The sequence below is a fragment of the Natrix helvetica genome (assembly GCF_964273705.1).
Source record: "Natrix helvetica genome assembly, chromosome: 6".
In the NCBI taxonomy this organism is placed as follows: domain Eukaryota; kingdom Metazoa; phylum Chordata; class Lepidosauria; order Squamata; family Natricidae; genus Natrix; species Natrix helvetica.
This window is the reverse complement of record NC_138553.1, coordinates 14004477-14010130: the sequence shown is the minus strand read 5'-3', so window position 1 is coordinate 14010130 and position 5654 is coordinate 14004477. Positions and strand designations below refer to the sequence as shown.

The window sequence follows — 5654 nt, the reverse complement described above, 5'->3', positions numbered from 1 at the left end:
TTTCAAAGCCGCCAGTGGTCACTTGTCTGTCAGGTCTTGCTACCAGCCAATTGGGCATAGGGGCTAGAGGAAGACTGGAAATAGGGTAGGTATGTGCCCCTCCCATCTTTCCTTGTGCTATGCAACCTATAGCATCATGGAAAGTATAGTCAGGAAAGTATGGCACTAAAACATTGTCAAATTTCAATCCTACGGGAATCATGGATCCCAGATTCTGGATGCATTCTGTAAATTGGTCCATTTAAAGTATGTTGATTCAGCAATTGTTGCTCTATGATGCACCATTTTACCCAATTGAAAGCTGTAAATTATCAAACAGACGCAAGAGTTTTAGTAGTACTGTATATAAGTTTAATGGCTGTTTGTTGGATTGTGCAGTGTCCAGCCTAAGCTATTTAGCTTAGTGTGCTATGGTGCTATGGTGATACAAACTGCCTCTTAAGAATACAGGCATAGCCAAAGAAGGTCAGGAGAATTTGCCAAATATTCTGAAAGCTTCTCTGAAAGTAAGAAGTATTAAAACAGAAAAAAAGCTGTAGGTGACATGAAAAAGACTGCCTAGTCCAGTACCATTTTCTCCATTGTGACTGATAGCAGATTATCTGTGAATTTAGTAGTTGTAAGGCAAATCAGCAAAAATTGCCAGTCTCTTTTTATATAAGTATTCACTTTTGTAACTATGGTCACAATTTGTAGCAGTGAATTTTGTCAGCCAGTTTTGCCTTATACAGAGAAGTGGTTTCTATCACCTCTGTTATTTAATTTTATAGTATTATCTGGAAGAAAAGCTCTACTTACCTTATGGCCTTGCCCCCTTCTCTCTTTTGTACCTGATGTTGTCACTTTGCTTTTTTTCCTGAACTATAGTATCTGAAACCCTTTGTCAGAACTGGTAACAGATCAGTTGGACAGCTTATTTCTGCAGTTTCCTATGCTAGGATGCCTATGTTGAGCTAATGAGGCTAGAGTTGTTAACTGAATTCCAGTCTATTCAACTATAGACTGATATCGGCTGCTTGATTTTCAGGGCTTTTTATAAAATAACTTCCCCCTTTTATGAACTATCCCTATTTCATAGGCAGAGTAGGCCAGTGAATCACGTTGTCCAGCCTTAAAATCTTTTCTTAGTCTTTTCCACCAGTTCAGATTCCATTAATGAACACAATGCCTTTGGCTTACTTTGAAGTGCATTTGTCATTTTCTGGTCCAACAAGAGATTTTATAAGACATTGTCATCTAAGCTTTTTTAAAGAGGAATTTAATAAGATTGTATCGATCTGAAGTCCTGCATGAAGTAATTGGCCCACTTATTTACAAATGATATGAAAAAAATATTTTTTAAAATCAAAGAATCCTTGCAGATTACCTGGCTTTAGAGTATACTTAATTATTGTAATTGCTCTAGGAATTTTGATTGTTTAACAGTCTTGACAATACAGGTACTTTGAATATGTACAATATGTTTTTACTTTATCACCTTAAACTTACCATCATGATAATATTACTTTAATATCAAGACAATATAGAAGCAAAAGAAGGACTTTGTGGTTAAATGTCTTGGGCCAGTTGCCCAAGAGTTTGGGGCTGGGAGGTGTAATATTGCACTGGTTTGGCTCCTTTTTCCAAGTGCCACAGGATGAGGTACAATCAGCATGTAGATCAGGCGTGTCAAACTCGATTTCATTGAGGGCCACTTCAGGGTTGTGTTTGACCTCGGGGGGGGGAGAGCACTGGGATATGTGGCCAGGGTGGGCGTGGCCAGCTCAACATCACTCATCGAGGCTTTGCTACATCCGCAATGGCTGCATGCAGCCTCCCCAAGCTCTATTTTTGTTAGCAGAGGCACAGTGGGCCAATCCTTCACTGTTTCCAGGGTGGGTCCATGGGCCAAATCTAAGCACCCCATGGGCCGGATCCGGTCTGCGGGCCTTGAGTTTGACACCCCTAATGTAGATAGTATATAGCTTTACATTTCTACAGTATTCCCGGTGCTCCCATGTGATGCTGTGGCTGCCTGGAGACCTTAGGGACCTGGATGGGGGACAACAGGCTTCACTGAACCTTGTCATGATGGAGTGGCTGTGAGGGAAGGCGACCTCAGGATCTAGTTATCTATCATTTTTAGTTTTGTATGTGGTTATACTACTCCAGACAGACCTGGTGCTCAACCTGGGAGTTTCTCCCGGAATCACAACTTGTGCTCAAACAGCAAGTGACAGACCTTGTCTAGGAGAGCCTCTACACAACTTTGAGTTGTACGCCAGTTGCCCCTTTATCTGGATCATGAGGCTACAGTCAGTCATGCCCTAGTCATCTCTCAGTTGGATTACTGCAATGCTCTCTACATGGGGCTACGTTTGAGGAGTATTTAGAAGCTACAGCTGATGTAGAAGGCAGCGACACTCACAGTTCTGAGGACCTGTAGGGTGGCATGTATAACACTGCTATCAGCGTTCCAAATATCATCCAGAATTAAATCAGAATTCAAGGCATAGCTTTCATCAAAGTTCCAATTTAATAAGGGAGACATGTTGGTACAAACTGTGGAAACCCGAATCTGAAAGCTTCCTGGGTTTCCATCTAGTTGAAAGTTCAAAACCTTGCCGCCACACCCATAAGTCCATCACATGGTCTAATCTTCCTCTGGCACGCTGGCATTTCCACCCATCTAGTTCCAGCCAGGTGCAGAGGTGCAGAGACAAAATATGACCTTGGGCTTCTAGAAAGGAATGTTTTATTTTGTCAACAACACATTCTGCTCCTTACTATTCCCCCCTCCCTATTCCCCACTAATGAAACAGCATAGTAAAATAATAGAAAGTGTGGCAGGCCAAAGATCCTAAAAGGAATATGACTGCAGGCCTGACAACTGCTGTAGCGCAAGCTGCATTCGTTACCAGTTTGCTTCCAGGTCCAGTCCATGGTGTTGGTTATTAGCAAAGCCTGATATGGCATGGATCCAGGGTATCTGAGGAGCTGTCTCAGCCCAGCGTGACTAGTCCACCCCACTTGTGCCAGCAGAAGGGGCCTACTACAGACTCCGTCTGCTAAGGAATTTAAGCAGGTGGGGTAAAGAAGAGCTTTTTTCCACTGTGAGATTGACCCTGTGGAATACAATCAAGTACTTGGGATGCTGCACCATCATAAATACATGCCAGTTACCAAGTGCCCAAATTTTGATCATGTGACTATGGGGATGCTGCAATGATTTTAAGTGTGGGGACTGGCTATAAGTCACTTTTTTTTCACTGCTATTGCAGCTTTGAAGGTCACTAAATGAATGGTTGTAAATTGAGGACTACCTATACTGTTGAATACCTTTATATTGCAACTTTAATACCCAACTGCCTGTATAGCAGAGGTGAAATGCTACTGGTTCAGACCGGTTTGCCTGAACCGGTAGCAAAGATGCCAGCTGTTCGCCCGAACCAGTAGTAAAAAAAATGCTACCGGTTCAGGCAAAATGGTTTTTCCAACAATCAGCTGTGCCGCGTGGTTTATATTTGCTAGAAAGTAGGATTTCTTGTTTTCTAGCTAATCTAAATCGCATGGCACAGCAGATCCCCCCCCCCCCCCGCTGTTCACTCGCTTGCCTGGCATGCTCAGTAGCAGGCTCCGCCCACCCGCTCGGAAGTCATTTTGATGCTCTGCGCATGCATGGAAGGTCCTGCGCATGCACAGATGTGGTGCAAGCAAAGCAAGCGAGCGTGCTCACATTGCTACCAAACTGGTAGCAAAGATAAGTAGATTTCATCCCTGCTACATAGGAATTGAAAAGGCTATTAAAAGATCCAAGTACATAGGTTAATTCAGTTCAAACTCAGTTAAATAGCAGCCGCTGTGCAGGATTTGGGCAAAGTAATTTTCCAACCTTGTGCTTTTCATATATTGTGAAACCTGCTTTCTTGCTAATTACATCAATATATTAAGGCAAATGAGCATGTGTTTTTTTCAACTAATGAGCTTGTAGCCTACTGGAAATTACTCTGCAGTATCTTTCAATGTTTATCATTGATGTTCAAGCTGGCTATTTTAATTTTACACTCTGTCTTTTCAGGTGTAGCTTTTATTAGACAATTAAATTGTGTACTATATTTTTCAGCGTTGCTGGCTTAATTTAAATTTGCAAATAAACAAATCCATATTTTTAGTAACGTATTAATCAGATTGTTTTGTTTTGCATTTGCATGTTTATTACTTTTGGCCAAGCTTGGAAATGAGCAGTTAGAGAATACCGAACAGATGCTAAACCTGTTTCATTTGTTACCTAAATATTTAAAGAGCAAGTATCCGTTAGTTAAGTCAGAAAACTGTGGCTAACTCATATCAAATTATCTATATATTAGAAATAGGAAGAATTAATAATTGACACTTCAAGATCTTTGCGTTTCAAAGACACAGTACATCAATGGACAGTAACAATAACAATGTTATTCTAATAAAAGTTTAGAATATTTTATGTAACAAATATTTTCTTTCAAATGCCCTGAAATAATGGAACATAAAGAGTATTCTTCATTTTCTTCCTTAGGTCAGTCTTTCATAAACAGTTTTTACATAGTTGTAGCTGTTAGCAAGTTTCATATCAAATTTAAATAGCTGTTAAAAGATGCAAAATTTATCTTGAAACATTCAACTTTGTGTCCCAAGGTCATGTGATCACCCTTTGAAACCTTCTGACAAGCCAAGTCAATGGGGGGAGGGCAGGTTCGCTTTACAACCAGGTTATTAGCTTAATAACCTGGTTGTAAAGTGATTCACCTAACTGTGGTAGCAAAGGTCATAAAATGGGGTAAAATTAGGATAAATTGTGGTCATAAGTTGAGGACTACCTGTAATTATGTTGTTGTTAGTTGCAAAGTCATGTCCGACCCATCGCGACCCCATGGCCAACATTCCCTCAGGCTTTCCTGTTCTCTACCATCCTCTGGAGTCCATTTAAGCTCATGCCTACTGCTTCAGTGACTTCATCCAGCCAAATCATTCTCTGTCATCCCCTTCTTCTTTTGCCCTCAATCTTTCCCAGTATTAGGCTCTTCTCCAGTGAGTCCTTCCTTCTCATTAGGCGGCCAAAGTATTTGAGTTTCTTCTTCAGGATCTAGCCTTCTAAAGAGCAGTCAGGGTTGATCTCCTCTAGGACTGACCGGTTTGATCGCCTTGCAATCCCAAGAGACTCGCAGGAGTCTTCTCCAGCACCATAGTTCAAAGGCCTCCATTCTTTGGTGCTCAGCCTTTCTTAATGTCCAACTTTCACAGCCATACATTGCAACTGGGAAAACCATAGCCTTGACTATACACACTTTGGTTGGCAGGTTGAGGTCTCTGCTTTTTAGTATGCTGTCTAGATTTGCCATAGCTATAATTATACATAATTAAAATATGAAACAGCCAGTGGAATATTGTAAATATCTTGTGTATCTGTTACAACAGCTAAACTTACCCATCTCTTGAGTTTTCTAAATGCATCTGTCCTCAGTACCTTTCTGTAGCTATATAAAAACTTAAGAACTTGAAGCTCTTTTGTGGCCTTCAATCTAAGATCATGATTCAAGGGAAACTTTAACCTCTATTGACTGCAGTGGAGATTAGCACAAGCTCTAATTAAGATTTGTACCATTGAAAAATGATTGACTTTGACTAGTAGGCATCCATTG

General features: G+C 40.8%; 1 long non-coding RNA gene across 1 annotated transcript in view; it reads right to left on the bottom strand.

The window, feature by feature from the left end:
* Positions 1 to 5654, bottom strand: part of LOC309394300 — a 205996-nt gene that overhangs the window by 116028 nt on the left and 84314 nt on the right. The gene's annotated exons all lie outside the window — the stretch shown is intronic.